Below are 21,001 nucleotides of genomic sequence, written 5' to 3' on the forward strand. Positions count from 1 at the left end.
TGGAGACAGTCCCAACACCGGAAGAGTAGGCGGAGCTTATGATGGGCCTGGTGACAAGACGGAGCCAATGGCAGAGATCTGGCCCGCCAGGCAGATGAAGCAGGGCCCTCCATTATGACCTATGACACCTAGTGGCCACAGGATTTGAGCACACCCTGGGAAAGCCTACGCAGGCACAGGGGAGCCCCTGGTGCGGACTGGTTCAGGGCACTGGCAGAGCAGGCCAGGTACCTCTTTCCCACTTTCCTGAGGATATCACTACGCAAGGCATCCCCACTCAGCATCTCTTGCCTCTCTCTGTCTCTCTCTGGATGTGTTCATTCTCTGAAATCTCTTCCTTCTCCCCCTGAGTCACTTCACAGCTTGGAATGCCTGATAGAGTGCCTAGAGACCAAAGAGCAAAGGGGGAAGGCCTCTGGCTCTACTGGTTGCCCATGGGCAGACAAGATCTGGTAGTTTATCTGGAAGGTCTAGAGAGTAGTGACTCATGGGGTAGCTACATCACCGGCGGACCCTGGCCAGGTGAAGCTTGCTGACATGTGGCAGCCTCTCCGGAGACTACTAATTCCGCTGGGAACATTCTATGCAAATACCTGGCTGAGTGCGAAGGGCAGAAAACATTGACACATACCTGCCAGAGGCCTATCCTGGGTCTGAAGAGTCCACCCCGGTCTCCAGCGACTCATCATCTCAGCACACACTTTGCCTGCACACAGGGAATCCGCCTCTCTCCACGAATGCCTTCCCCTGCTAGGAAACACAGGATGTCACTCAGCCAAAGGAGAGCACAGGCAAAGTCAACTGAAGCCCGCATTTTCAAGATTTTGCCCTCTGCTGGGCCACAGCCTCCGGTGGCACACTGCATGTGCGTCACCTCTCCGAAGACAAGGCCGAAATCCGGGCATCCAGGGCCCCAGCAGTCCAGAGGCTGCGCATGGCGGCCTACGGATCACCACTTTGCCACGTACAGGAGGGAGGCCTCGGCCCTAGACTGGCTCCGCTAGAGCTCCACGACCTCAGCTATTTTTCCCGACCTTTGGCCCGTGCCCTCGTGAGTCTGTGATCTCTAGTTACACTTCACCTCCGACCACTCTCGATCCGCCACCTGCGGATACCTGAGCGTGGACATCAACATCTATCACTGTCTGCAGTGTCACAGGTCACTAGGTGTCTAGGCTCAGGCTGACCTTGGCTGTCTTCTGCCCAGGCAAGGAGCTTAATCCTTCAAAGGAAATGAAGGACACGTGGTCACTGGCCGACAACCTTTCTTTCATCTACACAGCGGTCTAGATGAGGGTAAAGAGGCCAGGTGGGCCAGGTGAAGGCTGAGTGCGGGGCCTAAGGCTTCCTTCCCAATCACCATGGAGAAAGCCACCGCAAGGCTGGCCGGAACTTCTGACGGGGACGGGTCACAAACTCTGAGCCAATAGGAGAGGTCCAGCCTAACCGGCCGGTTCCGCAGAGCCCTCCATTTTACCCGTGGACACACAACGGCCCCTTCTGTCCTTGGCCACAAAATCGAGGGCACCCAGGGAATAACTTCACAGTAGGCAACCCCTGATGAGGCCACGTTCGACATACTGGGACAGCAGGCAGGTACCTCTTTTCCACTTACGCTACGATATCAGTAGGCAAGGCGCCCTTCCTCAGCATCTATGGCCCCTCTTTGTATGTGTTCTTTTAAAGAAATCTCTTTTTTCTACCCCTGAGACACATCACAACTATGAGGGGCCTGAGAGGGAACCTGGAGATGAAACAGGGGAGGCTTCTGGCTGTACCGCTTCCCCGTGCCTAGAGAATAGCAGTTAGTCTCTCTGGAAGCTCTTAGCTTCTGTTGATCGACATGGGCAATACGGTAGGGGCGGACCCTGACCAGGTGGAGCTTGTGGGCACATGCAACCTCGGGGGGAAGAATAATTCCGCTGCTGTTTTGTATGGTGTAAACCTCCCCACGCCAAGTGGGATGGGCACAGAACATTGACCCACACCTGCCAGGGGCCCTTCCTGGGACTAAAGATCCCAACCTGGTCTCAACCTTGTCACCTTCTCAGCACATACCTTTCCTGCACACATAATCCTGCCTTTCTCCGTCGGTGCCTCATCCTACTAGGAAAAAAGCATGCCGCTCAAAAAGGCCGATGCCAGAGAAATCGAGGAGACACTGCCATTTTCCACATTTTTGCTGTCTACATATCCCCGCCTCCGGTGCAAGGAAGGCTGCCTATGTGGCCGGGCTGCGAAGGCAAGGCCGAAATCCTGGCATCCCGGGCCCCAGCAATCCAGTGGTTTATGGACGTGGGGACCCGGATGACATGTTTCCCACATACAAGAGGAATCCTTGGGCCCTTCACTGGCTCGCCATTCAGCTCCGCGACGTTCACTACTGGCCCTGGCCTTTGGCCGGTGCCCCATTGCGCGAGTGCTCCGGAGCGATGTTTCTCCACCCATCACTATCATTCTGCCACCAGGGGATATGTGAGTGTGGGAGTCACCATTTGTCTGTCACTGGCAGCAGTGTCAGGAGTCACTAGACTTCCAGGTACCAGCTGACCTAGGCTGCCTTCTGTCCCAGGCAAGGTCCGGAATCCTTTATCCCAGATGCTGACACCTGGGCACTGGCCGACATTAATTTTTATCAACACAGAGGTCTGAGTGAGGGTCAGCAGACCAGCTAGGTGAAGTCAAGGCCAGGTGGGCGGGACTAAGGCTCCTTTGCCATCACCATGGAGACAGTCCCAACACCGGAAGAGTAGGCGGAGCTTATGATGGGCCTGGTGACAAGACGGAGCCAATGGCAGAGATCTGGCCCGCCAGGCAGATGACGCAGGGCCCTCCATTATGACCTATGACACCTAGTGGCCACAGGATTTGAGCACACCCTGGGAAAGCCTACGCAGGCACAGGGGAGCCCCTGGTGCGGACTGGTTCAGGGCACTGGCAGAGCAGGCCAGGTACCTCTTTCCCACTTTCCTGAGGATATCACTACGCAAGGCATCCCCACTCAGCATCTCTTGCCTCTCTCTGTCTCTCTCTGGATGTGTTCATTCTCTGAAATCTCTTCCTTCTCCCCCTGAGTCACTTCACAGCTTGGAATGCCTGATAGAGTGCCTAGAGACCAAAGAGCAAAGGGGGAAGGCCTCTGGCTCTACTGGTTGCCCATGGGCAGACAAGATCTGGTAGTTTATCTGGAAGGTCTAGAGAGTAGTGACTCATGGGGTAGCTACATCACCGGCGGACCCTGGCCAGGTGAAGCTTGCTGACATGTGGCAGCCTCTCCGGAGACTACTAATTCCGCTGGGAACATTGTATGCAAATACCTGGCTGAGTGCAAAGGGCAGAAAACATTGACACATACCTGCCAGAGGCCTATCCTGGGTCTGAAGAGTCCACCCCGGTCTCCAGCGACTCATCATCTCAGCACACACTTTGCCTGCACACAGGGAATCCGCCTCTCTCCACGAATGCCTTCCCCTGCTAGGAAACACAGGATGTCACTCAGCCAAAGGAGAGCACAGGCAAAGTCAACTGAAGCCCGCATTTTCAAGATTTTGCCCTCTGCTGGGCCACAGCCTCCGGTGGCACACTGCATGTGCGTCACCTCTCCGAAGACAAGGCCGAAATCCGGGCATCCAGGGCCCCAGCAGTCCAGAGGCTGCGCATGGCGGCCTACGGATCACCACTTTGCCACGTACAGGAGGGAGGCCTCGGCCCTAGACTGGCTCCGCTAGAGCTCCACGACCTCAGCTATTTTTCCCGACCTTTGGCCCATGCCCTCGTGAGTCTGTGATCTCTAGTTACACTTCACCTCCGACCACTCTCGATCCGCCACCTGCGGATACCTGAGCGTGGACATCAACATCTATCACTGTCTGCAGTGTCACAGGTCACTAGGTGTCTAGGCTCAGGCTGACCTTGGCTGTCTTCTGCCCAGGCAAGGAGCTTAATCCTTCAAAGGAAATGAAGGACACGTGGTCACTGGCCGACAACCTTTCTTTCATCTGCACAGCGGTCTAGATGAGGGTAAAGAGGCCAGGTGGGCCAGGTGAAGGCTGAGTGTGGGGCCTAAGGCTTCCTTCCCAATCACCATGGAGACAGCCACCGCAAGGCTGGCCGGAACTTCTGACGGGGACGGGTCACAAACTCTGAGCCAATAGGAGAGGTCCAGCCTAACCGGCCGGTTCCGCAGAGCCCTCCATTTTACCCGTGGACACACAACGGCCCCTTCTGTCCTTGGCCACAAAATCGAGGGCACCCAGGGAATAACTTCACAGTAGGCAACCCCTGATGTGGCCACGTTCGACATACTGGGACAGCAGGCAGGTACCTCTTTTCCACTTACGCTACGATATCAGTAGGCAAGGCGCCCTTCCTCAGCATCTATGGCCCCTCTTTGTATGTGTTCTTTTAAAGAAATCTCTTTTTTCTACCCCTGAGACACATCACAACTATGAGGGGCCTGAGAGGGAACCTGGAGATGAAACAGGGGAGGCTTCTGGCTGTACCGCTTCCCCGTGCCTAGAGAATAGCAGTTAGTCTCTCTGGAAGCTCTTAGCTTCTGTTGATCGACATGGGCAATACGGTAGGGGCGGACCCTGACCAGGTGGAGCTTGTGGGCACATGCAACCTCGGGGGGAAGAATAATTCCGCTGCTGTTTTGTATGGTGTAAACCTCCCCACGCCAAGTGGGATGGGCACAGAACATTGACCCACACCTGCCAGGGGCCCTTCCTGGGACTAAAGATCCCAACCTGGTCTCAACCTTGTCACCTTCTCAGCACATACCTTTCCTGCACACATAATCCTGCCTTTCTCCGTCGGTGCCTCATCCTACTAGGAAAAAAGCATGCCGCTCAAAAAGGCCGATGCCAGAGAAATCGAGGAGACACTGCCATTTTCCACATTTTTGCTGTCTACATATCCCCGCCTCCGGTGCAAGGAAGGCTGCCTATGTGGCCGGGCTGCGAAGGCAAGGCCGAAATCCTGGCATCCCGGGCCCCAGCAATCCAGTGGTTTATGGACGTGGGGACCCGGATGACATGTTTCCCACATACAAGAGGAATCCTTGGGCCCTTCACTGGCTCGCCATTCAGCTCCGCGACGTTCACTACTGGCCCTGGCCTTTGGCCGGTGCCCCATTGCGCGAGTGCTCCGGAGCGATGTTTCTCCACCCATCACTATCATTCTGCCACCAGGGGATATGTGAGTGTGGGAGTCACCATTTGTCTGTCACTGGCAGCAGTGTCAGGAGTCACTAGACTTCCAGGTACCAGCTGACCTAGGCTGCCTTCTGTCCCAGGCAAGGTCCGGAATCCTTTATCCCAGATGCTGACACCTGGGCACTGGCCGACATTAATTTTTATCAACACAGAGGTCTGAGTGAGGGTCAGCAGACCAGCTAGGTGAAGTCAAGGCCAGGTGGGCGGGACTAAGGCTCCTTTGCCATCACCATGGAGACAGTCCCAACACCGGAAGAGTAGGCGGAGCTTATGATGGGCCTGGTGACAAGACGGAGCCAATGGCAGAGATCTGGCCCGCCAGGCAGATGACGCAGGGCCCTCCATTATGACCTATGACACCTAGTGGCCACAGGATTTGAGCACACCCTGGGAAAGCCTACGCAGGCACAGGGGAGCCCCTGGTGCGGACTGGTTCAGGGCACTGGCAGAGCAGGCCAGGTACCTCTTTCCCACTTTCCTGAGGATATCACTACGCAAGGCATCCCCACTCAGCATCTCTTGCCTCTCTCTGTCTCTCTCTGGATGTGTTCATTCTCTGAAATCTCTTCCTTCTCCCCCTGAGTCACTTCACAGCTTGGAATGCCTGATAGAGTGCCTAGAGACCAAAGAGCAAAGGGGGAAGGCCTCTGGCTCTACTGGTTGCCCATGGGCAGACAAGATCTGGTAGTTTATCTGGAAGGTCTAGAGAGTAGTGACTCATGGGGTAGCTACATCACCGGCGGACCCTGGCCAGGTGAAGCTTGCTGACATGTGGCAGCCTCTCCGGAGACTACTAATTCCGCTGGGAACATTGTATGCAAATACCTGGCTGAGTGCAAAGGGCAGAAAACATTGACACATACCTGCCAGAGGCCTATCCTGGGTCTGAAGAGTCCACCCCGGTCTCCAGCGACTCATCATCTCAGCACACACTTTGCCTGCACACAGGGAATCCGCCTCTCTCCACGAATGCCTTCCCCTGCTAGGAAACACAGGATGTCACTCAGCCAAAGGAGAGCACAGGCAAAGTCAACTGAAGCCCGCATTTTCAAGATTTTGCCCTCTGCTGGGCCACAGCCTCCGGTGGCACACTGCATGTGCGTCACCTCTCCGAAGACAAGGCCGAAATCCGGGCATCCAGGGCCCCAGCAGTCCAGAGGCTGCGCATGGCGGCCTACGGATCACCACTTTGCCACGTACAGGAGGGAGGCCTCGGCCCTAGACTGGCTCCGCTAGAGCTCCACGACCTCAGCTATTTTTCCCGACCTTTGGCCCGTGCCCTCGTGAGTCTGTGATCTCTAGTTACACTTCACCTCCGACCACTCTCGATCCGCCACCTGCGGATACCTGAGCGTGGACATCAACATCTATCACTGTCTGCAGTGTCACAGGTCACTAGGTGTCTAGGCTCAGGCTGACCTTGGCTGTCTTCTGCCCAGGCAAGGAGCTTAATCCTTCAAAGGAAATGAAGGACACGTGGTCACTGGCCGACAACCTTTCTTTCATCTGCACAGCGGTCTAGATGAGGGTAAAGAGGCCAGGTGGGCCAGGTGAAGGCTGAGTGTGGGGCCTAAGGCTTCCTTCCCAATCACCATGGAGACAGCCACCGCAAGGCTGGCCGGAACTTCTGACGGGGACGGGTCACAAACTCTGAGCCAATAGGAGAGGTCCAGCCTAACCGGCCGGTTCCGCAGAGCCCTCCATTTTACCCGTGGACACACAACGGCCCCTTCTGTCCTTGGCCACAAAATCGAGGGCACCCAGGGAATAACTTCACAGTAGGCAACCCCTGATGTGGCCACGTTCGACATACTGGGACAGCAGGCAGGTACCTCTTTTCCACTTACGCTACGATATCAGTAGGCAAGGCGCCCTTCCTCAGCATCTATGGCCCCTCTTTGTATGTGTTCTTTTAAAGAAATCTCTTTTTTCTACCCCTGAGACACATCACAACTATGAGGGGCCTGAGAGGGAACCTGGAGATGAAACAGGGGAGGCTTCTGGCTGTACCGCTTCCCCGTGCCTAGAGAATAGCAGTTAGTCTCTCTGGAAGCTCTTAGCTTCTGTTGATCGACATGGGCAATACGGTAGGGGCGGACCCTGACCAGGTGGAGCTTGTGGGCACATGCAACCTCGGGGGGAAGAATAATTCCGCTGCTGTTTTGTATGGTGTAAACCTCCCCACGCCAAGTGGGATGGGCACAGAACATTGACCCACACCTGCCAGGGGCCCTTCCTGGGACTAAAGATCCCAACCTGGTCTCAACCTTGTCACCTTCTCAGCACATACCTTTCCTGCACACATAATCCTGCCTTTCTCCGTCGGTGCCTCATCCTACTAGGAAAAAAGCATGCCGCTCAAAAAGGCCGATGCCAGAGAAATCGAGGAGACACTGCCATTTTCCACATTTTTGCTGTCTACATATCCCCGCCTCCGGTGCAAGGAAGGCTGCCTATGTGGCCGGGCTGCGAAGGCAAGGCCGAAATCCTGGCATCCCGGGCCCCAGCAATCCAGTGGTTTATGGACGTGGGGACCCGGATGACATGTTTCCCACATACAAGAGGAATCCTTGGGCCCTTCACTGGCTCGCCATTCAGCTCCGCGACGTTCACTACTGGCCCTGGCCTTTGGCCGGTGCCCCATTGCGCGAGTGCTCCGGAGCGATGTTTCTCCACCCATCACTATCATTCTGCCACCAGGGGATATGTGAGTGTGGGAGTCACCATTTGTCTGTCACTGGCAGCAGTGTCAGGAGTCACTAGACTTCCAGGTACCAGCTGACCTAGGCTGCCTTCTGTCCCAGGCAAGGTCCGGAATCCTTTATCCCAGATGCTGACACCTGGGCACTGGCCGACATTAATTTTTATCAACACAGAGGTCTGAGTGAGGGTCAGCAGACCAGCTAGGTGAAGTCAAGGCCAGGTGGGCGGGACTAAGGCTCCTTTGCCATCACCATGGAGACAGTCCCAACACCGGAAGAGTAGGCGGAGCTTATGATGGGCCTGGTGACAAGACGGAGCCAATGGCAGAGATCTGGCCCGCCAGGCAGATGACGCAGGGCCCTCCATTATGACCTATGACACCTAGTGGCCACAGGATTTGAGCACACCCTGGGAAAGCCTACGCAGGCACAGGGGAGCCCCTGGTGCGGACTGGTTCAGGGCACTGGCAGAGCAGGCCAGGTACCTCTTTCCCACTTTCCTGAGGATATCACTACGCAAGGCATCCCCACTCAGCATCTCTTGCCTCTCTCTGTCTCTCTCTGGATGTGTTCATTCTCTGAAATCTCTTCCTTCTCCCCCTGAGTCACTTCACAGCTTGGAATGCCTGATAGAGTGCCTAGAGACCAAAGAGCAAAGGGGGAAGGCCTCTGGCTCTACTGGTTGCCCATGGGCAGACAAGATCTGGTAGTTTATCTGGAAGGTCTAGAGAGTAGTGACTCATGGGGTAGCTACATCACCGGCGGACCCTGGCCAGGTGAAGCTTGCTGACATGTGGCAGCCTCTCCGGAGACTACTAATTCCGCTGGGAACATTGTATGCAAATACCTGGCTGAGTGCAAAGGGCAGAAAACATTGACACATACCTGCCAGAGGCCTATCCTGGGTCTGAAGAGTCCACCCCGGTCTCCAGCGACTCATCATCTCAGCACACACTTTGCCTGCACACAGGGAATCCGCCTCTCTCCACGAATGCCTTCCCCTGCTAGGAAACACAGGATGTCACTCAGCCAAAGGAGAGCACAGGCAAAGTCAACTGAAGCCCGCATTTTCAAGATTTTGCCCTCTGCTGGGCCACAGCCTCCGGTGGCACACTGCATGTGCGTCACCTCTCCGAAGACAAGGCCGAAATCCGGGCATCCAGGGCCCCAGCAGTCCAGAGGCTGCGCATGGCGGCCTACGGATCACCACTTTGCCACGTACAGGAGGGAGGCCTCGGCCCTAGACTGGCTCCGCTAGAGCTCCACGACCTCAGCTATTTTTCCCGACCTTTGGCCCGTGCCCTCGTGAGTCTGTGATCTCTAGTTACACTTCACCTCCGACCACTCTCGATCCGCCACCTGCGGATACCTGAGCGTGGACATCAACATCTATCACTGTCTGCAGTGTCACAGGTCACTAGGTGTCTAGGCTCAGGCTGACCTTGGCTGTCTTCTGCCCAGGCAAGGAGCTTAATCCTTCAAAGGAAATGAAGGACACGTGGTCACTGGCCGACAACCTTTCTTTCATCTGCACAGCGGTCTAGATGAGGGTAAAGAGGCCAGGTGGGCCAGGTGAAGGCTGAGTGCGGGGCCTAAGGCTTCCTTCCCAATCACCATGGAGACAGCCACCGCAAGGCTGGCCGGAACTTCTGACGGGGACGGGTCACAAACTCTGAGCCAATAGGAGAGGTCCAGCCTAACCGGCCGGTTCCGCAGAGCCCTCCATTTTACCCGTGGACACACAACGGCCCCTTCTGTCCTTGGCCACAAAATCGAGGGCACCCAGGGAATAACTTCACAGTAGGCAACCCCTGATGTGGCCACGTTCGACATACTGGGACAGCAGGCAGGTACCTCTTTTCCACTTACGCTACGATATCAGTAGGCAAGGCGCCCTTCCTCAGCATCTATGGCCCCTCTTTGTATGTGTTCTTTTAAAGAAATCTCTTTTTTCTACCCCTGAGACACATCACAACTATGAGGGGCCTGAGAGGGTACCTGGAGATGAAACAGGGGAGGCTTCTGGCTGTACCGCTTCCCCGTGCCTAGAGAATAGCAGTTAGTCTCTCTGGAAGCTCTTAGCTTCTGTTGATCGACATGGGCAATACGGTAGGGGCGGACCCTGGCCAGGTGGAGCTTGTGGGCACATGCAACCTCGGGGGGAAGAATAATTCCGCTGCTGCTTTGTATGGTGTAAACCTCCCCACGCCAAGTGGGATGGGCACAGAACATTGACCCACACCTGCCAGGGGCCCTTCCTGGGACTAAAGATCCCAACCTGGTCTCAACCTTGTCACCTTCTCAGCACATACCTTTGCTGCACACATAATCCTGCCTTTCTCCGTCGGTGCCTCATCCTACTAGGAAAAAAGCATGCCGCTCAAAAAGGCCGATGCCAGAGAAATCGAGGAGACACTGCCATTTTCCACATTTTTGCTGTCTACATATCCCCGCCTCCGGTGCAAGGAAGGCTGCCTATGTGGCCGGGCTGCGAAGGCAAGGCCGAAATCCTGGCATCCCGGGCCCCAGCAATCCAGTGGTTTATGGACGTGGGGACCCGGATGACATGTTTCCCACATACAAGAGGAATCCTTGGGCCCTTCACTGGCTCGCCATTCAGCTCCGCGACGTTCACTACTGGCCCTGGCCTTTGGCCGGTGCCCCATTGCGCGAGTGCTCCGGAGCGATGTTTCTCCACCCATCACTATCATTCTGCCACCAGGGGATATGTGAGTGTGGGAGTCACCATTTGTCTGTCACTGGCAGCAGTGTCAGGAGTCACTAGACTTCCAGGTACCAGCTGACCTAGGCTGCCTTCTGCCCCAGGCAAGGTCCGGAATCCTTTATCCCAGATGCTGACACCTGGGCACTGGCCGACATTAATTTTTATCAACACAGAGGTCTGAGTGAGGGTCAGCAGACCAGCTAGGTGAAGTCAAGGCCAGGTGGGCGGGACTAAGGCTCCTTTGCCATCACCATGGAGACAGTCCCACCACCGGAAGAGTAGGCGGAGCTTATGATGGGCCTGGTGACAAGACGGAGCCAATGGCAGAGATCTGGCACGCCAGGCAGATGACACAGGGCCCTCCATTATGACCTATGACACCTAGTGGCCACAGGATTTGAGCACATCCTGGGAAAGCCTACGCAGGCACAGGGGAGCCCCTGGTGCGGACTGGTTCAGGGCATTATTAGAGCAGGCCAGGTACCTCCTTCCCACTTTCCTGAGGATATCACTACGCAAGGCATCCCCACTCAGCATCTCTTGCCTCTCTCTGTCTCTCTCTGGATGTGTTCATTCTCTGAAATCTCTTCCTTCTCCCCCTGAGTCACTTCACAGCTTGGAGTGCCTGATAGAGTGCCTAGAGACCAAAGAGCAAAGGGGGAAGGCCTCTGGCTCTACTGGTTGCCCTTGGGCAGACAAGATCTGGTAGTTTATCTGGAAGGTCTAGAGAGTAGTGACTGATGGGGTAGCTACATCACCGGCGGACCCTGGCCAGGTGAAGCTTGCTGACATGTGGCAGCCTCTCCGGAGACTACTAATTCCGCTGGGAACATTGTATGCAAACACCTGGCTGAGTGCGAAGGGCAGAAAACATTGACCCATACCTGCCAGAGGCCTATCCTGGGTCTGAAGAGTCCACCCCGGTCTCCAGCGACTCATCATCTCAGCACACACTTTGCCTGCACACAGGGAATCCGCCTCTCTCCACGAATGCCTTCTCCTGCTAGGAAACACAGGATGCCACTCAGCCAAAGGAGAGCACAGGCAAAGTCAACTGAAGCCCGCATTTTCAAGATTTTGCCCTCTGCTGGGCCACAGCCTCCGGTGGCACACTGCATGTGCGTCACCTCTCCGAAGACAAGGCCGAAATCCGGGCATCCAGGGCCCCAGCAGTCCAGAGGCTGTGCATGGCGGCCTACGGATCACCTCTTTGCCACGTACAGGAGGGAGGCCTCGGCCCTAGACTGGCTCCGCTAGAGCTCCACGACCTCAGCTATTTTTCCCGACCTTTGGCCCGTGCCCTCGTGAGTCTGTGATCTCTAGTTACACTTCACCTCCGACCACTCTCGATCCGCCACCTGCGGATACCTGAGCGTGGACATCAACATCTATCACTGTCTGCAGTGTCACAGGTCACTAGGTGTCTAGGCTCAGGCTGACCTTGGCTGTCTTCTGCCCAGGCAAGGAGCTTAATCCTTCAAAGGAAATGAAGGACACGTGGTCACTGGCCGACAACCTTTCTTTCATCTGCACAGCGGTCTAGATGAGGGTAAAGAGGCCAGGTGGGCCAGGTGAAGGCTGAGTGCGGGGCCTAAGGCTTCCTTCCCAATCACCATGGAGACAGCCACCGCAAGGCTGGCCGGAACTTCTGACGGGGACGGGTCACAAACTCTGAGCCAATAGGAGAGGTCCAGCCTAACCGGCCGGTTCCGCAGAGCCCTCCATTTTACCCGTGGACACACAACGGCCCCTTCTGTCCTTGGCCACAAAATCGAGGGCACCCAGGGAATAACTTCACAGTAGGCAACCCCTGATGTGGCCACGTTCGACATACTGGGACAGCAGGCAGGTACCTCTTTTCCACTTACGCTACGATATCAGTAGGCAAGGCGCCCTTCCTCAGCATCTATGGCCCCTCTTTGTATGTGTTCTTTTAAAGAAATCTCTTTTTTCTACCCCTGAGACACATCACAACTATGAGGGGCCTGAGAGGGTACCTGGAGATGAAACAGGGGAGGCTTCTGGCTGTACCGCTTCCCCGTGCCTAGAGAATAGCAGTTAGTCTCTCTGGAAGCTCTTAGCTTCTGTTGATCGACATGGGCAATACGGTAGGGGCGGACCCTGGCCAGGTGGAGCTTGTGGGCACATGCAACCTCGGGGGGAAGAATAATTCCGCTGCTGCTTTGTATGGTGTAAACCTCCCCACGCCAAGTGGGATGGGCACAGAACATTGACCCACACCTGCCAGGGGCCCTTCCTGGGACTAAAGATCCCAACCTGGTCTCAACCTTGTCACCTTCTCAGCACATACCTTTGCTGCACACATAATCCTGCCTTTCTCCGTCGGTGCCTCATCCTACTAGGAAAAAAGCATGCCGCTCAAAAAGGCCGATGCCAGAGAAATCGAGGAGACACTGCCATTTTCCACATTTTTGCTGTCTACATATCCCCGCCTCCGGTGCAAGGAAGGCTGCCTATGTGGCCGGGCTGCGAAGGCAAGGCCGAAATCCTGGCATCCCGGGCCCCAGCAATCCAGTGGTTTATGGACGTGGGGACCCGGATGACATGTTTCCCACATACAAGAGGAATCCTTGGGCCCTTCACTGGCTCGCCATTCAGCTCCGCGACGTTCACTACTGGCCCTGGCCTTTGGCCGGTGCCCCATTGCGCGAGTGCTCCGGAGCGATGTTTCTCCACCCATCACTATCATTCTGCCACCAGGGGATATGTGAGTGTGGGAGTCACCATTTGTCTGTCACTGGCAGCAGTGTCAGGAGTCACTAGACTTCCAGGTACCAGCTGACCTAGGCTGCCTTCTGCCCCAGGCAAGGTCCGGAATCCTTTATCCCAGATGCTGACACCTGGGCACTGGCCGACATTAATTTTTATCAACACAGAGGTCTGAGTGAGGGTCAGCAGACCAGCTAGGTGAAGTCAAGGCCAGGTGGGCGGGACTAAGGCTCCTTTGCCATCACCATGGAGACAGTCCCACCACCGGAAGAGTAGGCGGAGCTTATGATGGGCCTGGTGACAAGACGGAGCCAATGGCAGAGATCTGGCACGCCAGGCAGATGACACAGGGCCCTCCATTATGACCTATGACACCTAGTGGCCACAGGATTTGAGCACATCCTGGGAAAGCCTACGCAGGCACAGGGGAGCCCCTGGTGCGGACTGGTTCAGGGCATTATTAGAGCAGGCCAGGTACCTCCTTCCCACTTTCCTGAGGATATCACTACGCAAGGCATCCCCACTCAGCATCTCTTGCCTCTCTCTGTCTCTCTCTGGATGTGTTCATTCTCTGAAATCTCTTCCTTCTCCCCCTGAGTCACTTCACAGCTTGGAGTGCCTGATAGAGTGCCTAGAGACCAAAGAGCAAAGGGGGAAGGCCTCTGGCTCTACTGGTTGCCCTTGGGCAGACAAGATCTGGTAGTTTATCTGGAAGGTCTAGAGAGTAGTGACTGATGGGGTAGCTACATCACCGGCGGACCCTGGCCAGGTGAAGCTTGCTGACATGTGGCAGCCTCTCCGGAGACTACTAATTCCGCTGGGAACATTGTATGCAAACACCTGGCTGAGTGCGAAGGGCAGAAAACATTGACCCATACCTGCCAGAGGCCTATCCTGGGTCTGAAGAGTCCACCCCGGTCTCCAGCGACTCATCATCTCAGCACACACTTTGCCTGCACACAGGGAATCCGCCTCTCTCCACGAATGCCTTCTCCTGCTAGGAAACACAGGATGCCACTCAGCCAAAGGAGAGCACAGGCAAAGTCAACTGAAGCCCGCATTTTCAAGATTTTGCCCTCTGCTGGGCCACAGCCTCCGGTGGCACACTGCATGTGCGTCACCTCTCCGAAGACAAGGCCGAAATCCGGGCATCCAGGGCCCCAGCAGTCCAGAGGCTGTGCATGGCGGCCTACGGATCACCTCTTTGCCACGTACAGGAGGGAGGCCTCGGCCCTAGACTGGCTCCGCTAGAGCTCCACGACCTCAGCTATTTTTCCCGACCTTTGGCCCGTGCCCTCGTGAGTCTGTGATCTCTAGTTACACTTCACCTCCGACCACTCTCGATCCGCCACCTGCGGATACCTGAGCGTGGACATCAACATCTATCACTGTCTGCAGTGTCACAGGTCACTAGGTGTCTAGGCTCAGGCTGACCTTGGCTGTCTTCTGCCCAGGCAAGGAGCTTAATCCTTCAAAGGAAATGAAGGACACGTGGTCACTGGCCGACAACCTTTCTTTCATCTACACAGCGGTCTAGATGAGGGTAAAGAGGCCAGGTGGGCCAGGTGAAGGCTGAGTGCGGGGCCTAAGGCTTCCTTCCCAATCACCATGGAGACAGCCACCGCAAGGCTGGCCGGAACTTCTGACGGGGACGGGTCACAAACTCTGAGCCAATAGGAGAGGTCCAGCCTAAACGGCCGGTTCCGCAGAGCCCTCCATTTTACCCGTGGACACACAACGGCCCCTTCTGTCCTTGGCCACAAAATCGAGGGCACCCAGGGAATAACTTCACAGTAGGCAACCCCTTATGTGGACACGTTCGACATACTGGGACAGCAGGCAGGTACCTCTTTTCCACTTACGCTACGATATCAGTAGGCAAGGCGCCCTTCCTCAGCATCTATGGCCCCTCTTTGTATGTGTTCTTTTAAAGAAATCTCTTTTTTCTACCCCTGAGACACATCACAACTATGAGGGGCCTGAGAGGGAACCTGGAGATGAAACAGGGGAGGCTTCTGGCTGTACCGCTTCCCCGTGCCTAGAGAATAGCAGTTAGTCTCTCTGGAAGCTCTTAGCTTCTGTTGATCGACATGGGCAATACGGTAGGGGCGGACCCTGGCCAGGTGGAGCTTGTGGGCACATGCAACCTCGGGGGGAAGAATAATTCCGCTGCTGCTTTGTATGGTGTAAACCTCCCCACGCCAAGTGGGATGGGCACAGAACATTGACCCACACCTGCCAGGGGCCTTTCCTGGGACTAAAGATCCCAACCTGGTCTCAACCTTGTCACCTTCTCAGCACATACCTTTCCTGCACACATAATCCTGCCTTTCTCCGTCGGTGCCTCATCCTACTAGGAAAAAAGCATGCCACTCAAAAAGGCCGATGCCAGAGAAATCGAGGAGACACTGCCATTTTCCACATTTTTGCTGTCTACATATCCCCGTCTCCGGTGCAAGGAAGGCTGCCTATGTGGCCGGGCTGCGAAGGCAAGGCCGAAATCCTGGCATCCCGGGCCCCAGCAATCCAGTGGTTTATGGACGTGGGGACCCGGATGACATGTTTCCCACATACAAGAGGAATCCTTGGGCCCTTCACTGGCTCGCCATTCAGCTCCGCGACGTTCACTACTGGCCCTGGCCTTTGGCCGGTGCCCCATTGCGCGAGTGCTCCGGACCGATGTTTCTCCACCCATCACTATCATTCTGCCACCAGGGGATATGTGAGTGTGGGAGTCACCATTTGTCTGTCACTGGCAGCAGTGTCACGAGTCAGTAGACTTCCAGGTACCAGCTGACCTAGGCTGCCTTCTGCCCCAGGCAAGGTCCGGAATCCTTTATCCCAGATGCTGACACCTGGGCACTGGCCGACATTAATTTTTATCAACACAGAGGTCTGAGTGAGGGTCAGCAGACCAGCTAGGTGATGTCAAGGCCAGGTAGGCTGGCCTAAGGCTCCTTTGCCATCACCATGGAGACAGTCCCACCACCGGAAGAGTAGGCGGAGCTTATGATGGGCCTGGTGACAAGACGGAGCCAATGGCAGAGATCTGGCCCGCCAGGCAGATGACACAGGGCCCTCCATTATGACCTATGACACCTAGTGGCCACAGGATTTGAGCACACCCTGGGAAAGCCTACGCAGGCACAGGGGAGCCCCTGGTGCGGAGTGGTTCAGGGCATTGGCAGAGCAGGCCAGGTACCTCTTTCCCACTTTCCTGAGGATATCACTACGCAAGGCATCCCCACTCAGCATCTCTTGCCTCTCTCTGTCTCTCTCTGGATGTGTTCATTCTCTGAAATCTCTTCCTTCTCCCCCTGAGTCACTTCACAGCTTGGAATGCCTGATAGAGTGCCTAGAGACCAAAGAGCAAAGGGGGAAGGCCTCTGGCTCTACTGGTTGCCCATGGGCAGACAAGATCTGGTAGTTTATCTGGAAGGTCTAGAGAGTAGTGACTCATGGGGTAGCTACATCACCGGCGGACCCTGGCCAGGTGAAGCTTGCTGACGTGTGGCAGCCTCTCCGGAGACTACTAATTCCGCTGGGAACATTGTATGCAAATACCTGGCTGAGTGCGAAGGGCAGAAAATATTGACACATACCTGCCAGAGGCCTATCCTGGGTCTGAAGAGTCCACCCCGGTCTCCAGCGACTCATCATCTCAGCACACACTTTGCCTGCACACAGGGAATCCGCCTCTCTCCACGAATGCCTTCCCCTGCTAGGAAACACAGGATGTCACTCAGCCAAAGGAGAGCACAGGCAAAGTCAACTGAAGCCCGCATTTTCAAGATTTTGCCCTCTGCTGGGCCACAGCCTCCGGTGGCACACTGCATGTGCGTCACCTCTCCGAAGACAAGGCCGAAATCCGGGCAGCCAGGGCCCCAGCAGTCCAGAGGCTGCGCATGGCGGCATACGGATCACCACTTTGCCACGTACAGGAGGGAGGCCTCGGCCCTAGACTGGCTCCGCTAGAGCTCCACGACCTCAGCTATTTTTCCCGACCTTTGGCCCGTGCCCTCGTGAGTCTGTGATCTCTAGTTACACTTCACCTCCGACCACTCTCGATCCGCCACCTGCGGATACCTGAGCGTGGACATCAACATCTATCACTGTCTGCAGTGTCACAGGTCACTAGGTGTCTAGGCTCAGGCTGACCTTGGCTGTCTTCTGCCCAGGCAAGGAGCTTAATCCTTCAAAGGAAATGAAGGACACGTGGTCACTGGCCGACAACCTTTCTTTCATCTACACAGCGGTCTAGATGAGGGTAAAGAGGCCAGGTGGGCCAGGTGAAGGCTGAGTGTGGGGCCTAAGGCTTCCTTCCCAATCATCATGGAGACAGCCACCGCAAGGCTGGCCGGAACTTCTGACGGGGACGGGTCACAAACTCTGAGCCAATAGGAGAGGTCCAGCCTAACCGGCCGGTTCCGCAGAGCCCTCCATTTTACCCGTGGACACACAACGGCCCCTTCTGTCCTTGGCCACAGAATCGAGGGCACCCAGGGAATAACTTCACAGTAGGCAACCCCTGATGTGGCCACGTTCGACATACTGGGACAGCAGGCAGGTACCTCTTTTCCACTTACGCTACGATATCAGTAGGCAAGGCGCCCTTCCTCAGCATCTATGGCCCCTCTTTGTATGTGTCCTTTTAAAGAAATCTCTTTTCTCTACCCCTGAGACACATCACAACTATGAGGGGGCTGAGAGGGAACCTGGAGACGAAACAGGGGAGGCTTCTGGCTGTACCGCTTCCCCGTGGCTAGAGAATAGCAGTTAGTCTCTCTGGAAGCTCTTAGCTTCTGTTGATCGACATGGGCAATACGGTAGGGGCGGACCCTGGCCAGGTGGAGCTTGTGGGCACACACAACCTCTGGGGGAAGAATAATTCCGCTGCTGCTTTGTATGGTGTAAACCTCCCCACGCCAAGTGGGATGGGCACAGAACATTGACCCACACCTGCCAGGGGCCCTTCCTGGGACTAAAGATCCCAACCTGGTCTCAACCTTGTCACCTTCTCAGCACGTACCTTTCCTGCACAAATAATCCTGCCTTTCTCCGTCGGTGCCTCATCCTACTAGGAAAAAAGCATGCCGCTCAAAAAGGCCGATGCCAGAGAAATCGAGGAGACACTGCCATTTTCCACATTTTTGCTGTCTACATATCCCCGCCTCCGGTGGAAGGCTGCCTATGTGGCCGGGCTGCGAAGGCAAGGCCGAAATCCTGGCATCCCGGGCCCCAGCAATCCAGTGGTTTATGGACGTGGGGACCCGGATGACATGTTTCCCACATACAAGAGGAATCCTTGGGCCCTTCACTGGCTCGCCATTCAGCTCCGCGACGTTCACTACTGGCCCTCGCCTTTGGCCGGTGCCCCATTGCGCGAGTGCTCCGGAGCGATGTTTCTCCACCCATCACTATCATTCTGCCACCAGGGGATATGCGAGTGTGGGAGTCACCATTTGTCTGTCACTGGCAGCAGTGTCACGAGTCACTAGACTTCCAGGTACCAGCTGACCTAGGCTGCCTTCTCCCCCGGCAAGGTCCGGAATCCTTTATCCCAGATGCTGACACCTGGGCACTGGCCGACATTAATTTTTATCAACACAGAGGTCTGAGTGAGGGTCAGCAGACCAGCTAGGTGAAGTCAAGGCCAGGTGGGCGGGACTAAGGCTCCTTTGCCATCACCATGGAGACAGTCCCACCACCGGAAGAGTAGGCGGAGCTTATGATGGGCCTGGTGACAAGACTGAGCCAATGGCAGAGATCTGGCCCGCCAGGCAGATGACACAGGGCCCTCCATTATGACCTATGACACCTAGTGGCCACAGGATTTGAGCACACCCTGGGAAAGCCTACGTAGGCACAGGGGAGCCCCTGGTGCGGACTGGTTCAGGGCACTGGCAGAGCAGGCCAGGTACCTCTTTCCCACTTTCCTGAGGATATCACTACGCAAGGCATCCCCACTCAGCATCTCTTGCCTCTCTCTGTCTCTCTCTGGATGTGTTCATTCTCTGAAATCTCTTCCTTCTCCCCCTGAGTCACTTCACAGCTTGGAGTGCCTGATAGAGTGCCTAGAGACCAAAGAGCAAAGGGGGAAGGCCTCTGGCTCTACTGGTTGCCCATGGGCAGACAAGATCTGGTAGTTTATCTGGAAGGTCTAGAGAGTAGTGACTCATGGGGTAGCTACATCACCGGCGGACCCTGGCCAGGTGAAGCTTGCTGACATGTGGCAGCCTCTCCGGAGACTACTAATTCCGCTGGGAACATTGTATGCAACTACCTGGCTGAGTGCGAAGGGCAGAAAACATTGACACATACCTGCCAGAGGCCTATCCTGGGTCTGAAGAGTCCACCGCGGTCTCCAGTGACTCATCATCTCAGCACACACTTTGCCTGCACACAGGGAATCCGCCTCTCTCCACGAATGCCTTCTCCTGCGAGGAAACACAGGATGTCACTCAGCCAAAGGAGAGCACAGGCAAAGTCAACTGAAGCCCGCATTTTCAAGATTTTGCCCTCTGCTGGGCCACAGCCTCCGGTGGCACACTGCATGTGCGTCACCTCTCCGAAGACAAGGCCGAAATCCGGGCATCCAGGGCCCCAGCAGTCCAGAGGCTGCGCATGGCGGCCTACGGATCACCTCTTTGCCACGTACAGGAGGGAGGCCTCGGCCCTAGACTGGCTCCGCTAGAGCTCCATGACCTCAGCTATTTTTCCCGACCTTTGGCCCGTGCCCTCGTGAGTCTGTGATCTCTAGTTACACTTCACCTCCGACCACTCTCGATCCGCCACCTGCGGATACCTGAGCGTGGACATCAACATCTATCACTGTCTGCAGTGTCACAGGTCACTAGGTGTCTAGGCTCAGGCTGACCTTGGCTGTCTTCTGCCCAGGCAACGAGCTTAATCCTTCAAAGGAAATGAAGGACACGTGGTCACTGGCCGACAACCTTTCTTTCATCTACACAGCGGTCTAGATGAGGGTAAAGAGGCCAGGTGGGCCAGGTGAAGGCTGAGTGCGGGGCCTAAGGCTTCCTTCCCAATCACCACGGAGACAGCCACCGCAAGGCTGGCCGGAACTTCTGACGGGGACGGGTCACAAACTCTGAGCCAATAGGAGAGGTCCAGCCTAAACGGCCGGTTCCGCAGAGCCCTTCATTTTACCCGTGGACACACAACGGCCCCTTCTGTCCTTGGCCACAAAATCGAGGGCACCCAGGGAATAACTTCACAGTAGGCAACACCTGATGTGGACAGGTTCGACATAGTGGGACAGCAGGCAGGTACCTCTTTTCCACTTATGCTAGGATATCAGTAGGCAAGGCGCCCTTCCTCAGCATCTATGGCCCCTCTTTGTATGTGTCCTTTTAAAGAAATCTCTTTTCTCTACCCCTGAGACACATCACAACTATGAGGGGCCTGAGAGGGAACCTGGAGACGAAACAGGGGAGGCTTCTGGCTGTACCGCTTCCCCGTGGCTAGAGAATAGCAGTTAGTCTCTCTGGAAGCTCTTAGCTTCTGTTGATCGACATGGGCAATACGGTAGGGGCGGACCCTGGCCAGGTGGAGCTTGTGGGCACACGCAACCTCTGGGGGAAGAATAATTCCGCTGCTGCTTTGTATGG

The sequence above is a fragment of the Elephas maximus genome, chromosome 14, assembly GCF_024166365.1.
Source record: "Elephas maximus indicus isolate mEleMax1 chromosome 14, mEleMax1 primary haplotype, whole genome shotgun sequence".
Lineage (NCBI taxonomy): Eukaryota > Metazoa > Chordata > Mammalia > Proboscidea > Elephantidae > Elephas > Elephas maximus.